The following is a 19,505-nucleotide window of genomic DNA, read 5'->3' as shown; positions in this document are numbered from 1 at the left end:
GGGGGCCGCTGCCTGGAACCATAGCCTTCCTGGTGAGATGAGAGTTTCTTTAGAGAGCTGAAATCATGCCCTCCTCGGCAGGCAGCTTCACCAACATGTGCTGTGGGGGGAGTGGATTCTGCCAGTCATGGGCGTGGTGCTGACACCCGCATGGTGTCCCCTCCAGTCCCTGATAAGCTGATCCACCTCTATGGTCAGGTAGTTCCACAGGCCTTTGCTGCAGAGAGGGTCCTCACTCAGCTGCAGACGGGATGGCGGCCACCTTGGCACGTTGGGGTCACGTCAGTGGCTTGGCCGCCTGGCGCCTCCTGGAGAGCAGCCGCTGGCCTTTACCTTAGATGTTCACATCCAAAAGGGCTCCAGAGTTTGCGGTGAAAACTCCCAGCCCTGTTGAAGACTCCTTAGTTCAGCGTGGCACAGAACCTCGGAAAACAGTAGTTCTGCTCCGAGTTCTTCCTTCAGAACTGAGTTCCAGTGCAGGGAAGGGAGCAGAGGGGCCATGAGGTCAGCTGAAGCCTCCTGTGCCTCCCACTTGAGCTGAGGGCCATCTCTCTCCTGGGCTTTTCCCTGTTGCGTTCCCTAGTGCTATGCTGGCCTTGCCGAGGCTGGCCCCGGCTCGTTTCCTGGACTTCCTTGGGCCCCACGCTTGACTCCTGTTCGTTGAATGCCATTAGGGTCCGGTCATCACTGGCTTCACTCCTTCAGCACCTTGTAGATGTCCACACGTGCTTCCACCCTCGCACCCCGCACGTGGTGCAGCATTACCCCGGCCAGCCAATTTTTTGGTCAGACACTGTTTATCAGGCCGTCATAGGAGATTCCATAGAAAGGCCACAGGTCGAAGAGGCTATTACTCCCAATATCGCAGGGGCCGTGGCTCTACACCCCTCCTGTGATATTGTTAATATCCTAGGGAAGAGAGGATTATACTACACCCAATATCGCAGGGGGTGTACCCCCACCCAGTGATATTGTTCTTAATGTACTCCACCCCCCACCACCAGGGATATCGTTCTTAATATCCAGGGGAAGACAGGATAACATTATGCCCAATATTGCAGGGCAGTGTACACATCCTCTGTGATGTTGTTCCTAGTATCCAAAGGTAGAGACGATGATATTACTGGCCATATCGCAGGGGGTGTACACCCTTCTGGGATGTTGTTTTTGACATTCAGTGGGGGAGAGGATAACATTAATCCCAATATCGCAGAAGGTGTACAGACCCCTGTGATGTAGTTCCTACTGTACAGGAGAAAGAATGTTGCTCTCAGTATCGCAGGGGGTGTAACCACACTGCCCCCCGAATATTGTTCCTAATATGCAGCGGAGTGGAGGCTGATAGTACTCCCAATATCCCAGAAGGTGCACACACACCTGTGATAGAGTTCCTAATATCCAGCGGGAAAGAGGCTGATTTTACTTTCGATATCGCAGTGGGTGTACACCGCCCCCAACCCTGGGGCATCGTTCCTAATATCCAGGCGGGAAGAAGATGACATGGCTGACAGTATCGAAGGGGGTGGACAATTCTTCTGTGATATGGTTCCTCTTATCCAGGGGGTGAGTGGACGATATTACTCCCAATAAAGTAGGAACCTTACAGCCACCCTGGGATTTTGTCCTTAATATCCACAGTGGGGAGGTGATATTACTACCAATATTACAAGGGGTGTACACCCCTCCTGTGATACTGTTTCTTATATCCAGGAAAGGAGAAGATGGCGTTACTACCAATATTGAAGAGATGTACAACCCCCATGGGATATTGTTCTAAAGATACAGGTTGAAAGAGGTTGAGATTCCATCCAATATAACAAGGGGTGTACACCCCGCCTGTGGTATGCATCGTAAAACCTAGAAGAGAGAATGACATTGCTTCCAAAAACACGGTGTGTACACCCACCCTGTGATATTGTTCCTGTCATCTAAAGGAAGAGATGATGATGCTCCTCCCACTACCAGAGAAGGTACACACCCCCCTGTGATACTGTTCCTCATAACTTGTGGGCGAGAGCATGATATTACTTCCAATATGACAGTGGCTTGACAGCCAGTCTGTGACATTGGTTCTGCACACCAACTCCGCGCCCCTCGTTTCCCATGCGTTCTCTCCTCACTGTTGGAACCTCGGGGGAGGCTTTGTCTTTGGTTACAGATGAAGAGATGAAGGGTCTGAGAGGTTAAGTTACTGGAAAGGGGTCCCGATCCAGACCCCAAGAGAGGGTTCTTGGATCTCACAGAAGAAAGAATTCGGGGCAAGTTCATAAAGTGAAAGCAAGTTTATTAGGAAAGAAAAGAATTAAAAGCATGGCTACTCTGGTCGGGCGCAGTGGCTTACTCCTGTAATCCCATAACTTTGGGACGCCGAGGCAGGTGGATCATCTGAGGTGAGAACTTCGAGACCAGCCTGGTCCAACATGGCAAAACCCTGTCTCCACTAAAATACAAAAGATTAGCTGGGTGTGGTGGCAGGTGCTTGTAGTCTCAGCTACTAGGAAGGCTGAGGCAGGAGAATCGCTTGAACCCAGGAGGCGGAGGTGGTAGTAAGCCAAGATCATGCCACTGCATTCCAGTCTGGGCAACCTCCAAAAAAAAAAAAAAAAAAAAAGGCTGCTCCATAGGCAGAGTGGCCCCAAAGGCTGCTGGTTGCCCATTTTCATGGTTATTTCTTGATCATACGCTAAACAAGGGTTGGACTATTCATGAGTGTTCCAGGAAAGGGGTTCCAGTAATTCCCAGAACTGAGAGTTTCTGTCCTTTCCTTTTTAGACCATGTAGGGTAACCTCCAGATGTTGCCATGGCATCTGTAAACTGATGGCGCTGGTGGGAGTGTCTTTTAGCAGCTAATGCATTATAATTAACACATAATGAGCCATGAGGACAATCAGAGGTCACTCTCGTGGTCATCTTGGGTTTGGTGGGCTTTGGCTGGCTTCTGTACCGCAACCTGCTTTATCAGCAAGGTCTTTATAACCTGTATCTTGTGCCGACCTCCTATCTCATCCTGTGACTAAGAATGCCTAGCCTCCTGGAAATGCGGCCCAGCAGGTCTCAGCCTCCCTTTACCCAGCCCCCATTCAAGATGGAGTTGCTCTGGTTCACGTGCCTCTGACAAGTTGGCGTGGGTTGAATGTTCTCTAGTGTGTGGTTGTTGGAGCTGTTCCTAGGAGTAAGAAGTATTGTCAGTAGGAAATAGGCCTCTATTAGCCCTGGAGCTGGCAGTCTGCCCCAGTAGGTCGACCTCATTTTAGTGGTGACCAAACTGGGGCTCAGAGAAATCAACTCCCTCACCCCGCACCCCCAGACTGAGTGGTGGGCTGGCTGAGGTTTGAATGTGGGGCTTGAAGACCCATCATCTCCTCTGGTCCCCCAGTCTCTGCTGCCCAAGAGGAACAGGATCCCAGGATCCAGGCCCCTCATGGCACTAGCCACGGTGGGTGGAGATGGGGAGGCACAGTTCCAAAGTCCCCCAGACTCTGAGGCGGGTCGGGGGCCGAGAGCAACCCGGACCTGCGGACCCCACCCTGAGAAGAATGGCTGCAGGCTCGGCCCAGCGGGCAGGAGGTCTGTGTCCTCAGTAAACGTGACGGCGCTTCCCGCTGCTCCAGCCAGGCCGAGCCGTCTTCATGTTTCCAATCATGCGGCCTCCAATTCCCAAGATCAACCCACAGAGACAGCGATCTGGGGTCAACATGAATGAGGCTTGTCAGCAGATCTGACCCACTGCTTCCCGCCAGCCCGGCGGCAGGTTCTGGAAAGCTCTCTGCTGCCCCCTGGTGGGGAGGCTCCGGGCAGGGCTCTGGCTCTCCCAGAACCTCCAGGCTCTGTCACCTCTGCTGGGTGGAAAACCAAACCAGGACTGAAGCAGCAGATGGGTGCCTGATTCCTTTTCAGAGCTCCGCCCACTGGCAAGTCTCTCTCCGGGCCTCAGTTTCCCCTTTCATTAAACGAGGGGCTTGGGGGATACCAAGGAGGGGTAACTGCTTAGTGAGGATGGGAGGTTTCTTCAGGGGAGATGAAAACATTTTGAAACTAGATGGCGTGAGTGGTTGCACAGGACTGTGAATGCACAAATGCCACCACATGATTGGCGTTGAAATAGTTAATCACATGCGATGTGAATGTCACCTCATTTAAAGTGTTTAAAAGAGGGGCCTGGGAGAGTACAGTGTGAGTGAGAATCACGTGGGACACCCACAGTCTCTGAACCTCGGTTTCCTTGCTGTAAACTGGCAAAGAGACCGTGTGAGCCGTGTTTCCTGGGGCCAAGAGATTCCAAGAAGGAAAACCTGGATTCCTGGGACTGGGATGAGGGCCGGGGGCCGGAAGAGGAGGGGTATGTGGGGACGGCTTGGGGGGCAGCCCAGATAAGGCTTTCAACACTGGGCAGCAACGTCTACATAGGCAGTCTGTGTAGATCCCTGCATCTCACTTCCCGCAGGGCTGATCAGTGGCCAAAGGTGGGACTGGCCAGGCTCGGCCCAGCCAAGTCTGGGAGCAGAGGACACTGAGTGAGGGATCCCCGGGGCCACCCTCACGGGCCTGTGGCTCTCCTGACACCACAAGAGAGGATCAGGAGCTGACCTTGGGTCCTAAAGGGGGACACCTTCCTGGCAGCAGGCTGGCAGGGTGGTGTGTTGGTCAGTGTACTGGGCTCTGTCTCCGCCCCTACCTGCTTTGTGACGGTGGGCCAGACACTTAACCTCTCTGTGCCTCTGTTTCTTCAATGGTGAACAGGGGCACTAGCAGCCCCCACATCCGGGCACAGTGGCCTGAAGGTTAAAGGCAAGGGTGGCATGAGACCTACAGCAAAAGCTCTGAGCAGGGAGCTGCCCAGGGAGTTCACCATCTCCCTTCTGGCCACCAAGGAAACCGAGGCTCATGGTGACCTGGCCCAGGTGTGTTGGACTCAGGGTCCTTCCCATCCCCAAGATCAGAGGGCTGCCACCAGGGAAGGAGCTGGCCCCTAGACACACCCCAGGAAGCACACAGGGAAGGATGCCCTGGGGACTTCGGTAGGTTATTGCAAAAAAAAAAAAAAAAAAAAAAAAAACTTTATTGCTATTTGACCCCTGCTTTCATGCCTCCATTTCCCAGAAAATGAGCCATGGGAGGCAGGAGACCACCCTCCTTGCACAAAACCCACTCCCTCGGATGCTGTCCTCAGCGAGGGTGGCTGGGGGCCAACCTAAGGGGGCCCACCCGCAGAGTGGCAGAGGAGGCAGGTGGACCCTGCGGACGTTGAGCTCTGTGGCGAAGGTCCTGGCCTTCTGGTAGAAGAAGAGCGACTTCTCGCGGTCCAGGAGAAAGTTGTGGGAGATGGTGGCCGGCCGCGTGTAGATCTTCAGCTGTGCCTCCTTGTTGCCCAGGTCCACGGTGGCTGCCAGTGCCAGCTTGGTAGTACCTGGCTGCATCAAACGGGTCCTGAAGGGGACAGGCCATGGTCAGCAAAAGGGGGACTCAGAGTCTGTCTTCCCAGAGGGCGTTCCTGTCTCCGGGTCCTTCCATATGTCCAGCCAATCCTGGCTCACCCCATGAGCCCTGAAGCCTGTGACACTGCTGTGGTCTCAGCTGCAGGTGGGGGGGATGACCCTGACACCCCTGGAATACTTCCTGACTGTCCCTACGCCCCCACTCACATCAAGCCTCCTGCCCCAGTCCCACCCTCTCTGCAGGCAGTGGCTGCTTTTCCCATGGACTGAGGTCAGGGCCGATCCTGCCTGCTCTGAGAGTTCCATGCAGGACCCATGGCTCCAAGCCCCAGCAGGGGCACAGCGTTGAGTGACCCAGGCTCCCCTCTGGCCCCTGTCCTTGCTGACCATTTCCAGGCCCTCCAAGGGCCAGGCCAGGTACACAACCATCTCCCAGGTGTCCTCTCTGGCAATGTTCCCTGAAATATTGACGGAGTGTGACTCCCCAGACATCCACTCCTGTTTTCAATGCATCTTTGGCTCAAACTCACCATCCCTGGGTTGGCCTCCCATACCTCCTCCTTGACCGTCCCATCCCCCACCCGGCTTCTCCCCAGGTGCCGCCTCCACATGGGGGTCACCCAAGGGACCTAAGACTCGAGCCTGGCCTGTCCCCCTTTACCATCTCAAGATGGCTCCCAGGGCCAAGGACAAAGTCCAAGATGCAGCAGTCCATTCCCTGACTGCCCCACCCCACACACGGAGCAGGGGCGTGAGAAGGCCCTGAGTCACCGCCCAGCCGAACACTGGACTCTGTGCTGGGTGTATGGCTGAGCCTAACATCCTTGCTCCCAGGCTGAGGGACCTGGGAGTGAACACTGACCATACAGGGTGGCCCGGGCTGTGGTAGAGGGAAGCCCAGAAGCCTGTGGGGGGCCCAGGAGGCCCCAGACTCAGCCAGGGGTGGGAGGCAAGGGCTTCCTGAAGGAGTGGGGGCATCCCAAGTAAACAGGAAGGAGCCAGCCAAAGCATATGTCTCTGCGTATGCGTGTGTGTGCGCCTGTGTGTGTCCTCCAGGAAGGAGTTGCTCAGTGCAGGCAGGCCTGTGTGTGTGTGTGTGTGTGTGTGCCTGAGTGTGCGTGTGCCTGTACATGTCAATGTGCCTGTAGTGTGTGCAGCAACTAGTGAGTGGCAGGCTGAGCCAGGACACACCTAATCCACCCTATTCCAGGGCTCACTCTCATGTGTAGACTAGAGGGGACCCCATTTTAGAGGCAATCGGCAAGAATGCCCATTTACCCCTGCCTCTCCGCCAGCCTTCCAGGCCCCATCCAGCCCGGCTTTCTCTCCCACTCCTCTGGGCCCTGGGTCCAGAGCCTCCTATACAAGGAGGAGGGCGTGGCCTTGGAAAGACAGCCTCCCTTGGGAATTCCGAGGGGGCCTTCCTGTGGGAAGCTGGCCTGCGCTGACAGCATAGTCACAATGAGGCCCAGAGGGCTGTGCATGGGAAGGAGGTTAAAGGAGGCCTCTGCCCCTCGACCCCAACCGTGGACGTTGGCATCTCAGCTACTGCTTGGCCCTTTCCTTCCTCCTGGGCAGGCGGAGTGGGCGGCAAGCTTGACCAAGAGAGAGAAAGGCCTCTTCTGGGAGGCCCGTCCCCTGGATCCCAGGTGAGCCCCTGAGCAGTGAGCAGTGTCCCTCTGGGCCTGACACCTGGCACCTCCCTGTCTGGCTGGGACCTGGGAGGCCACCGTGACAGCTTCTGAGCACCAGGTGTCGCCAGCACTGGGCGGGGGCCTCCCGGGCAGCCCCAGGCCTGTGGTGGGGGATTCGGGGTGGGGTCTTAAGGCTGCCCCAGCTCCTCATGTTGTTCTAAGGTCCCCAAGATCTCAGTCCCTGGACTGGAGCGCCCTGGTCCCTCAGCCCATAAGGAGCACTGACACGGTGCCAGTGCGATGCTGAGGAGGGGTGGGCACCTGCTGGCCAGAGGGGTGCAGACATCCCAGGTCTGAGTCTGCCAGTCCCAGCTCTCCACCCCTGCAGGGCTGGGGGCAGAGGGAGTACAGGTCTCAGCACCTTCCCGCGAGACAGACCCGACCCAGCAAGGCCTCAGTCTGGCTGGCTTGGGCCCCACCCCATTGCACCTGCCCTGCGCTGGGGTTTCCCTGTCTGTGAAGCACATGGTAAGACACTGGCCCCACCCCACCCTTCCTGGGTGATGTGAAGATTCAAGGTGTCTCGGGACTCCAGGAAGGAGTTGCTCGGTGCAGGCTGGCACCCTGGGCAGGCTTCCTAGAGGAGGCGCTGGGATTTGGGTTGGATCTTGCAACGTGGATTCAACATGAGGATGATGCCATCCTCCTAAATGTCCTCCTCCCGACCCTGTTTTTGTTAAATGCAACTTGACACTTGATTGTCAAGACTCAGCTTTGGTGTCACCTCCTCCAGGAGGGCCTCCCGACTACGATCCCCCTTTACCCAGAGGCCACCATTGCCCGCTCATGTGTCAGCCTCCTTGGCTGAGACTGAGTTCTTGGTGGGGCCTGGCCAGCTTGGGAGCTGGGTTGTATCTGCTAACCTTGCCGGCTCCTCCAGCCAGGTGCAGAGCTCCCGGGAGGCCACTGGGCCATTCCTAAGGAAGGCTGGAACCCAGGCCTCTGGGGTCTGGGTGGAGATCCCACTCCAAGGGGGCCGGGAACACCCCGAGCCCTGCCCCTCCCACGCACCTTCAGGTCGTAGATGATGTCGCCGAGCACCAGGTACACCTTCAGGTAGTAGAGGGTCTCCTGGTCGAACTCCAGCGGTGAGTTGCAGAGCGACAGGGCCTTGAGGTAGAAGTGCTCCGCCAGCTCGCCGTCGCCCAGCCGGTGGTAGGCCACGCACTCATTCAGCTGGTCCCCTGGGGTGCAGGCCAAAGGGGCAGGTGTGAGGACGTGGCTTCCTGGGGCAGGCAGGGCACAGGCCCCTTAGGAGCAGGTATGCAGACCCCGGGCAGCCCCTGGCTTGCCTCCAGGCACCTGCAGTCACCTGGGCAGCTCTGGCCAGTCCCTTCCGGGTTCCCAGACTCGCTTTCCCATCTGCAAAGCAGAACTAATAAGGCCTGCCCCCGTCTACTGTGAGGCTTTGGCAAAGTCGGACTTGGATGGCCCAGCTCTGCCTACACATAGCCACCTGCCTTTGCTCACTGGTTTTAACCAGGGGAGCCCAAAAACCATGCAGTCCAGGTGCTCCCGGGCACCAGGGCTCCAGGCAACCCACAGACGTGACATCGGACTCCTGGGTGTGTCACGATCAGAGCCCCCTACCCTGGGGAGTCACTGCGTGCCTGAGCTCCAGGTCCCCCCACAGATGTGCAAACCCACCTTGGCTGTCTCTGATATCTTTCCCTTTTCAGGGCGAGTGCCGTGGAGGCTGCATTCAATGCATTCCCACACAGCTGCACACCTACTGTGTACTGGGCCCGGAGCACAAGGCGCTGGGGCATGCGGCCTGCCCAGGGCTCCCTGCCTCTGGAGGCAGACAGACAACCCTGGCACAGCACCAGGGGATGCCCGACCTTAAAGGGCAGGCTGCTGGAAGGGGAACTGGGACTTCATCAGCCAGAGAGCTCTGTGCTTGATGAGGGTGGGAAGGGCACAAGAGAAAGGGAATATGCCATTCAGCCAGGCACAGGGACCAACGAGATGCCTGGCATGTCTGGAAGGCACAGGCCACACTGGGCAGCCCTTGTGGTCAGCAGCGGGAAGAGGCAGAGGAAGCAGAGCTCAGCCAGGCAGGGGGCTCAGCACCGCGTGAGAGACCTCGGGATGTGCCCCACAGCCAGACGGGGAAGCCAGCTGGCCAGATCTGCCTGCCTGGGCAGAAGACCAGGAAAATCTGGCAGGTGTTTCAGCTCCTTCCCTGAAGACCTGGAGGCTGGGCTCTGGCAGAGTGTGGGTCCTGGCAGGGTGGGGGCTCAGGGGACTTACCCAGAGTGATGCTGAGTGCTAGGGCCATGTGGGCAAACTCTGTGCCCTCCTGGGCTTCCTCCAGCGTGGCCAGCAGTGCCACCAGCTTGTTGCACAGCCACAGCTCCGCCTTGCAGTTGCCGGTAGTCACTGCTGGGGCAGGGCCCGGTCCTACCACACAGGCAGGTGGGGTCAGGCTTCCCGCAGCACCCACCTTGCCCAGCGCCCCCCTCAGAGCCCGAACATGTGCTTGGAGCTTCCCACGCCCCAGCTACCCCTGGATCTCGACGCAGCTCTGTGCTCTCAGATAAAGCACAATTCAAACACACAAGTTGGGGGCTGAAGAGTCACCCGAGGTCCATCCAGCTACACCCGGCAGCCTCAGACCCAGCCTCTCCCACCTGGGCACCGGGGGTCTGACGGGGGGGAGCCAGCACTCCTCTCTAAAAACATATTTATCTCTGCCCAGGGCTGAGCCACACCGTGAGCTCAGAGAAAGGGAGAAGCCGTCCCTGCTTTGGGATGCATGCAGTCCTGGACCTCCCACTGACATGCTGTGTCCTTTGACATGTCCCTGTGCCTCTCTGAGCCTCAGTTTCCTCATCTGTAAGATGGGGACAGGACTTCCTGCTCGTGGTTGCTTGAGAGCATCAGGTGCAAGGGTAAGGCCATTGCCATGTCCAGGCCCCAAGCATTTGTCCCAGGCACAGTATCATTCCCGGTGAGACCACTAGGAAACCAAGCATGTGCATGGGTGGCCCTGCCTCCAGGTGCGAGGCCTCTGCCCTGCCACACCTGTGCCTCAGCCCTCCAGGTGCCCCCTGAGGCTCACCCACATCAGCCCACAGGCCAGCTCACCCGGTAGAAGGACACGGCTTTCTCCCGCTCCCAGGCCCCATTGAAGAATATGTCTCCAGCTGCCTCAAACAGCTCCAGCCCCAGGTTGGGGTCGCCTGTGTACAGGGCCACATTCTGTGCCCCCTGAAAGGAGGCAGAAGTTCCCTCAAGACCCACACCTGGCGAGGTGGCCACGCCCACCCTCGCCAGCCTCCTTCCTGTCACACACTGCAGGTACACCTGAGCATTTTTCAGACCCTGGGCATTAGGGCTGCCCCCACCACTGGATGAGGACAATGAACTGATGAACCTGAGTGCCAGGAGGTGACTGAGCAGCTGCAGCCCGGGAGCCCGACACCTGTGAATCCTACCACCAGGGCTAGCCCTAGCCCACTCTCCCTGCATTCAAACCAGTCTCCGTGGCCCCCAGCTTGCTGGGAGCCCATCCCCTGGCTCCTTTCTGCATTGCCACATCCCTGCCACAGCTCCGGACTGCACACCAACAGTGTTTGTGGGTGGGCCTGGTCCCCTCTTGGCCATGAGCTCTTGATCCCTCTCCTCAGCTCAAGGAGGTATACAGCAGGTGCTCAATGATGAAAGCTTCACCAGGTTCATGGGCTTCACAAGTTGTTCCAGATCACACTGTTTGGGAAAGCCTCTGAAAACAGCCGCTACGATAGATGCATTTTGTAAGGAGATGTGCCACGTGTCGCCTGGAGCAGGTTCTTCTGTGTGTTAACTGAGTGGCCACATTATTTGAGCATGTGCTGTACACCAGCAGGTGCTGGGCACTGTGAGGGGCCCCGCCTCTGCCCTCAGGGAGAAGATGCTGGCCACTGGGGGAGGATATGAGGGAACCAGTTGGACAGAGGGAAAAGGCATACAACAGATGCTCAGTAGTGGCTTAGGAATGAGTGGATGGATGGATGAATGGATCAATAGATGTATAGACATGGATGGATGCTTGGATGGATGGATGGACAGATGAATGGGTGGGTGGTTAGAATGATGTGTGTATGTATGGGTAGGTAGACAACGTATGGATGGGTGGAGGGTAGATGATGTATGTACATATGGATGGATAGATGGGTGGATAGACAAATGTATAAACATATGGACAGATGAATGGAGGGATGTATTAATAGGTAGACTGGTGGGTAGATGAATGATGGATGGATGGAATGATGAAGAGGTGAATGGATGGATAATGGAAAAATGGATGAACAGGTGAACAGAAGGATGGATAGAAGGATGAACAGTTAGAAGGAGGAACAGTTGGATGGATGATGGAAAGACAGATGGAAGGATGGATGATGGATGGACCCACAGGTGGATGGGTAGATGATGGAAGGATGGATGGATGAACAGGTAAACATGATGGACGGATGAATGGATGGGTGGATGGACAGGTGAATGGATGGATAGACGGGTGAATAGATGGATGATAAAAGGATGGATGGACAGAGAGTGAACAGCACAGGGGCCCTCCTGCAGCCCTTGCCACTCACCTGGATGTACAGGTCCACCAACTCGCTCTGCTGCAGGATGTAATAGATCTTCCCTGCTTGCAGCCAGGCATGTGCCGCCACCTCTTTCTTCTGGAGGTCAATGAAAATCCCCAGACTTCATTTGGTGTAGTCCAGAGCGGATTTGTAGGCCCTGGAATCAGACACAGGTGTCAGAATAAGGGCTCTCATCCTCCTGGAACCAGTCTGCCTCCTCCCATAGGTCTGGTGACACATGAATCTGGAATGTGGGGACTGGGAACGGCCCTCTTGTGTGTGCAGTGTTCTGCCCTTCCCAGGCTGCTGGGAGGGCCAGGGTGAACACACACGGCATGGAAAAGATGAAGGACATCCTTCTGAGGGAATCGAGCATCATGCTGCCCTGTGGCAGGAGGAGTGTGCTAGTCCATCTCCCCTCCTCCCAGACAGGGCCTCTGTCTTCTCCAGACGCACCAGGAGACGTTAGTATTCAGAGGCTATCTAGGCCGATGGTTCTCAAGATGTGCAGGCATCGCAGTCACCTCGAGACCTGTCTGTATAGCTTGCTGGCCCTGCCCCCAGAGCTTCCGGCTCCACAGGCCTGGGGCAGACCCTAGAACTCCCACTTGCCACAAGCTCCTAGGTGACATGGATGCTGCTCTGCTGGTCCAGGCACCACACTTTGAGAAGCATGGCTCTAGCACACTGGCCCATTTTCCTTCTGTGAACCTGAGGCCAAGACTGGAGCCAGTCTCCCAGGTCCCCATGGAATCTGGCTCCTTCTCTGCTCTCTCAGTAAGTCCGACAGTCGAGAGGGTGTGACTGCAGCAATGTCACCGGGCCCTGTGAGTGGGGTGGCCAGGGCCATGGTTACCCCACCAGGTCAGGATGCTCGGGGGAAGCCAAGTGGGCCACATATGGGACATGAGACCTTGAAACCCTGCCCCAGGGAAGCGGGTGACACAACGGGCTCTGGCTGCTGTGGTCACATTTAAGGGGACAGATGAAGGCCAGGAGTGAAGACTCGGGGCAGGCAGAGGTCAGATGATGAAAGCCACCCTAGTAGGAAGAATAGCCCAGACTGCACGTACTGCCTCTGCTGGGGTTGAGATGACCTTTGGGGAGATGTGCAGGCAGGGATGGGAAGACGTGTCACCCAACAAGAGAGGCTCAAGCTGGGACTCGGGCCATCCGCAGCCCTGGGACGACTCCAGGCCCAGCAGCTCAAAGAATCTGATGCCAAGAAACCAGATGATCCCAAGGACAGGGGCTGCTGGGGCCCTGGGCCAGCTTCCCTGTGCTCCCCTCCCTGCCCTGCCCCCCCCCCCGCCCTCTTTGTGCCCCTCCCCGCAGTGGGGGCTTGGGCGCTGGGTTCCTGGAGGGTCTCCTTCTAGTCAGAGAATGCCCCTGGGGAAGAAGCCTGGGTCTGAACCCCCCACCCCTCCTTGGGCAGATGTGTGGGACCGGGGCCCCTTCACACGGTCCTTTCCAAAATCTCATCCCTCCTAGGGCCAGGAAATGGGCAGATTTGGCCACAGCCCCTGGGGCTCTGGGCCAGGCCACAGGAGGCACCTCTGAGTGGTCTCACTATGCCATGACGTCCATCCTGGGAGGATGGACAAAGCGCTGCAAGGCAGAGGGGATCCACAACAGCATCCCTTGTCTTGGTCATTTCCCTAGACTCAACTTCCTCATCTATCCTATATCCTATTCCTGCGGCCTAGCTTTCGGACAGCCCTGCCCACCTACTGTCCGTTCACTGCTCAGTCTGCAGTGACTGTTCTATAGCACTCCATGGCTCCCCAGTGCTCTTGGGGAAAAGGCCAAGCCACAGCCTGAGGCCCCAGGCCCTGCTTAGCTCTCCAGAAGAGCTTCTCACCATCCAGCACCCAACCCACCCACTCCCAACTCTGCACCTCCCTGTGTAAGCCCGGCTCACTCAACCCTGCTCACACTCCCGCTCACTCACCACCATTCACCCACCGCCACTCATCCTCACTAGCTCACCCCTGGGCCTTCACACAGGCTACACCACCAGCCCCTCTCCCCTACCACCACCATCTATTACTTGACTAAATCCTCTCAACCCTCTGGTCCCACACTAAAGAGGCTTCCTTAACCCGGGGCCAAGTGCTGCCCCGCCATCACGCCACTCACCCTTTTGTGGCTTCTGTGGCCTGAAGCTCACATTCCCACGTTCAGCCCCTGCCACCCAAGGACCCCACAAGCCCCATTTGTGGGTGGGGCCTGGCCCACTCTGCACAACAAACTGCTTTTGCATGAACCGCTCTGCGGCTTTGGGCAATCACCTCCCCCGTGTCCTCTGTGAAGTGGGATGACAGGTGCACAGGCTGCCGATATACCAAGCAGATAACATGGGCACAAGAACCGGCGTTCCAGGCCTGGCTCATGGCAGGGCCCCAAGTCCCAGCTCAGCAGAGCCTGCCTCGACCCCAGGGTTATGTCTAGGGATTCCCAGCATGCAGGACTTTCAGTGCTCAAGGCAGGATGGTCCCTGGGCAAACCGGGAAGAGCTCGCTGCCCCAGTAGGGCACAGAGGGCCTGCCCCTGCATGGGAACGGCCTGTCTCCAGGGCGCTTGCCAACATCTGCTGTTGGCCATGACGCAGCACTTTCGATGGTGGAAAAACCATCACTTGTTTCTGAATCACAAACCCCAGGTGTGCCCTGACCCAGGTGGCCCCAGAAGGTGCACAGGAGGAACTGGGGCACTCACTCTCCACGTGGCCCATCTCCACGGCGACCAGACGGGCCCACTCATAGTAGCCCTTGCCCTGCTGAGCCGGGCCCTGGTGGGTGCAGAGGTGGCCCAGCTGCAGGAGCACATGGGTGAAGTCCCGGCCACACTCTCCACAGGGCAGTCTCGAGAACAGCCTCATGGCCTCCAGGAGGTCGTGCTGGGCCAGCCTGCTGGCACCCGCATGCAGGCACCGGGCCCCGAAGTTGGCCAGGACCACTGCCTGGTTCCTCCGCTGGCCCAGGTCCCGAGCCACCCGTAGGGCACGGTAGTAGCCCTCGGCTGCCTGCCTCATCCGGCCCGTCCTCTTCAGAGCCACGGCCCCCATGTTGGCAATCACGCCCTCCTGGTCCTCGCTGGCCACCACTGGACAGACTGCAGGATGTCCAGGCCACTGGGCTCTGCCCATGAAGCACGTGCAGGCAGTCCACGATGGCGCGGACTCCGGTAACAGCACTAGCTTCCACCGCCTGCGTCAGGAAGGTGATGGCCGGGCCGTGGTAGCCATGGTGGCTGTACAGCTGGACCAGGCTGGCGTGGAGAAGGCCGTGCAGCGCCTGGCCTGTGCCCGGGGTTAGGGAGGCCAGCGCTCACCTGAGGTAGTGGGAAGTCTGGGTGGGCAGGCTGTGGGGCTGGAGGACGTTCTGGAGCACCAGGTTCACACTCCTCAGCAAGTCCTGTGTCCTCAATGAGGCCACCTTCACACAGCTCAGCACCAGGTGGGGCAGGCACTTGCAGCTGTAGATGTCAGCTAGGAGTAGGTGACAGTCTGAGAGCCACGAAGCCTCTGGGGCTCCCGAGTCCCTGTGCAAAAGCAGCAGCTGCTCTAGGAAGGGCAGGGCCTCCTCGGGCTGCTTGAGGTGCACGTGGTGCCTGGCCAGCAGGAAGCAGGCCCGGGCCTTGGCCTGCAGGCTCTGGCCACCCACCGCCTGCTGCAGCACCAGCTGCAGGAGCTCTCCCTCCACCTCAGTGCTGCAGATGTGGCCAGGCGTCCCCAGGAGCAGGGCCACAGCTTTGGGAACCACCTGTGTACACTTCTCCCGGTTCTTCTGCTTCCAGTAAATACTGGCCAGGTTGGCGGACACAGCCACCACCAGGAACAGGTCCCCAAAGCTGCCCTCCAGGGCCCCCGGTGCTTCCTCAAAGTACACCCAGGCCTGGGACAGCTTGAGCCTCCTGCTGCACAGCCGCCCCAGGAGGAAGCAGAGCCTGGCCAGGGCCATGACGAGGCCAGCTTTCTTGGCTGCCCCTCGGGCCTGTGCCAGACACCCAGTCAGCTCCTCGTCGCTAAAGCTGCAGAACACGCTGCTCAGCCATGGCAGCGCCACGTCAGCTGGCCTTGTACCCGGGGGCGTTCAGGAATAGCAGCAGTGAGCTCAGGGCCTCTGGGTCCTCCCGGTCGTCCTCAGCTTCCAAGCAGAAGGAGGGCTCCTCGGGGTCCTGCAAGCTCACGTTGCTGGATGCTGGCTCCTGGGGGCAGCCTGGGCAGGTCTTACATTGTTCCAGAACATTCTTCATCTTCCGCAGGGTCTCCTGTGGCTCCGGGCCCAGGCAAGGTGGAGGTATTTCTGCAAGTCACAGAAACACCTAGACAGATTAGAGTCCAGCAGTGAGTCCTTGGTCCACTGGGGAAAGGGTCCCCGCATCCCTGCCCCCTGTGTCCCTGGTGCAGCTTGCCATGAGCCCTTGAGAATTATGCGCAATACAAACCCGGGGCCTGGAGCACGTAGGAACTCCGGCACTATGGGGACAGAACACGCAGGCCCGAGGCCCGACTATCCTACAAAATCACCCTCCCGTCCTGCTTTGTCGCCCACCTGACAGCACGGTTTTAGGGCACTATGTCAGCTCAGTGATCCCTCAGAGATGCCTTTCCCTTTAGAAAGCAAGCCTAACTGGACCCATGTATATGCAGCACTACAACTACAAATGTAACTTTTGTCAGCATATCCGGCCCCCCGATGGGGTAAAGGAATCCATGAAATCCCCAACAGCCAATCAGCTATTGATCAGCTCAAAAGTTGCTATGCAAAATTGGTAAAGCCACCGACAGCACAGGACAGGGATGTTGTACCCATGTACCCAGCTCCGTGCACGGAAACGGACCATCCCTGCAGGAAGGATGGGAAAGCTTCCAGGCCCCTGTGGCCACCTTCACCTTGGATGGTCTGAAAACCTGAACCCCACAGTTCCTAAAGGGTTAACAAAGGCCAGGCTGCTCAAGCAGCCCGCTGGCATCTGCTGGCTTCTTAGCCAAAGCCCCCTCCCAGAGGTGAGCAAACAAGCGCATTTCCTGTTGGAAAACCTGGGATGAAAGGAGGCATTACTGGGAAAGAAAGAACCTAGATTTAAACAGACTCTGTTTCAAGCTCACATGTAAAAAGTATTTTCAATACAAACTGTCTCCTTATTCATCTGTAAAGCCTTGGAATTAAAAAAATAAATATGATTTAGAGACAAATGTCTGACTTGACTACACTAGGTTAGCTAAGAAATCTCCCCCACCCGGCAGAGGCACACAGCCCCTCCCAGCCACTACCCTGGCCTCGAGGGCAGCTGGAAAGCCACGTGCCTTTGTTCCAGGGACTTCGGCAGAGGGTGGAACCACCCCCTCCCCGAGGCAAACCTACAACAGCCTTCCCTTCCCCACTGGCTTCGCGGGCCGCCTCTGGGACCTTGTGCCTGCATCCCAAATGTACTGGGATGGATCCCATTCCCAGGGAACTTCCAAGGGCCCTTGGGGCGTCCACATCACCACGCTGTCCACATGCGGACCCTGTGTGAGGGGAAGAGACAAAGCCGTAGAGGGGAGACGGGAGGGCCTCCCTGAATCAGCCCCTCAGGAAGGAGCAGACCCTTCAGGGACCTCAGTTGAGGCCCCTGCAACCTAAGACTCTGAATTCTGCCACCCACTGAGGGCAGTGTGGCCTCCCACCTCTGAGGCAGAGCACAGGGCGAGCTGCAGCTTCTCCAGGTCATGAGAAAGGAACCCACAGCTACACGTGGGTCCCAGCAGTGGAAAGGATGCCCCGCCTCTGTCGGGGACCAGGCGGGGGCCAGCATGTTCACTGGAAGAAGTGTGGGACCCCACAGCCTCCAGTGCCAGAGTAGATGGCAGGTTCAGGCCCACTTCAGGCGACGTCCCCCCAGCCCACACCACAGAAGGGTGACAGCCGGATCCAATGCCCACCGTACTCAGCTCTGTCACCTCCCCCGGCATTACCCCAAGGCCCAGCTCATAACCAGAGGAAGCCTGAGCCACGGGCAAAACCCACCTCGTTCCTGCGGCTGCTCGGTCTCAGCTTCCTCTACTGAGTCTGGCAAGGGAGAAAAGAGAAGCCATCAACACCCCCAGCCAGCGCCTCTGGTCCCATGTCAGCTTGAGTTGGTGTCGGTGTTGCAGGGTGAGAGCATTGCAGGGTGCAGGGCTTGAAAGTAATATCATTCTCTTCCCTCCTGGATGATGGGAACAACATCACTGGGGGTGGACACTTTCTGCGATATTGGGAGTAACATCGTCTTCTGTGCCTTGGAATATTAAGGACAATATCACGGGGGGGGGAGGGGGCGTGTACATCTTCTGCAATATTGGGAATAATATTATCCTCTCTCCCCCTGCAAATTCGGAAAGCTATCACATAGTGGGTGTTCACCTCCTGCGATATGGGGATTAATACCATCTTCTCCCCTTCCGGATATCAGGAAGAGTATCACACGGGGGTGTACAGTGTCTGCGATACTGGGAGTAATATCAACCTCTCGACCTTGAGATATTAGGAACAATATCCCAGGCTGGGTGTACGCCTCCTGCTCTATGGGGAGTCATATCATCCTCTCCCTTCCAGGATATTAATAACAACATCTCATGGCGAGTGAACACAGCCTGCGATACTGTAATTATTATCCTCCTCTCCCCCTCTGGATACTAGGAACAATATCACAGAAGAGCTGTACCCTCCCTGCGATATTGGGAGTAATATCATACACTTCTGTGAATATTAGGAGCAATATGACCGGGTGGCTGTCCATTCATTGCTATGTTGGGAGTCATGTCATACTCTACCCCCCTGGATATCAGGATCAGTGTCACAGGGTGAGTGTACACCTACTGCGATATTAAAACTAATATCATGCTCTGTGTCCCTGGATATTAGGAATGACATCACAGGTATGTGTACACCCCCAGCGGTATTAGAAGCAATAATATTATAAATTATTAAACATCAATGATTGATTTTAATAATTATCAGTCTGGTCTCGAACTCTTGACCTCAGGTGATCTGCCCGCCTTGGCCTCCCAAAGTGCTGGAATTACAGGCGTGAGTCACCGTGCCCGGCCAACACTTCTTGATATCTCTTTTTGGACCTCAAATTTAGCATGCCCAAAACGCACTTTTGATTCCCCCTGCTATAACCCACTCCTCCCAGTCTTCCCAATCCCAATAACAGCATCTCTAGTCTTCCAGTTACTCAGACTAAAATCCTTGACATCATCCTTAAAACTTCTTTTTCTCTCTCTTGTCATCCAACCCATTTAAACTCTCCTTTCAAAACATATGCCAGACCTAAGCAATTCTCACCTTCCTCATCATTTCCAACCAGGTCCAGCCCTCATCATACCACTCTGGGTAACTGCAAAAGCCTCCCAATCGCCAGGCACAGTGCCTCACGCCTGTAATCCCAGCACTTTGGTAGGCCAAGGCAGGTGGATCATCAGAGGTCAGGAGTTCAAGACCAGCCTGGCCAACATGGTGAAACCCCTCTACTAAAAATACAAAAAATTAGCCGAGCATGGTGGTGGGCACCTGTAATCCCAGCTATTTGGGAGGCTGAAGCAGGAGAATCACTTGAACTCAGAAGGCAGAGATTACAGTGAGCCGAGATCGTGCCATTGCACTCCAGCCTGGGAGATAAGAGCGAAACTCCATCTCAGAAGGTTAAAAAAAAAAAAAAAGCCTCCCAACCCACCTCTCTCCTTCTGCCTTTCACCCTACCCTGCATTCTACCTTCCACTCTCAAACATTTCAGAAAAAAAAAAATTATATCCACAGAGAGAGAAAGAGAA

General features: G+C 56.7%; 1 pseudogene; it reads right to left on the bottom strand.

The window, feature by feature from the left end:
- Positions 1 to 2,267: 2,267 nt before the first annotated feature.
- Positions 2,268 to 19,505, bottom strand: part of LOC139361121 (SH3 domain and tetratricopeptide repeat-containing protein 1-like) — a 54,751-nt pseudogene continuing 37,513 nt past the window's right edge.

The sequence above is a fragment of the Macaca nemestrina genome, assembly GCF_043159975.1.
Source record: "Macaca nemestrina isolate mMacNem1 chromosome 10 unlocalized genomic scaffold, mMacNem.hap1 SUPER_10_unloc_1, whole genome shotgun sequence".
Classification (NCBI taxonomy): Eukaryota; Metazoa; Chordata; class Mammalia; order Primates; family Cercopithecidae; genus Macaca; species Macaca nemestrina.
This window is presented reverse-complemented; position numbering and strand designations above follow the sequence as displayed.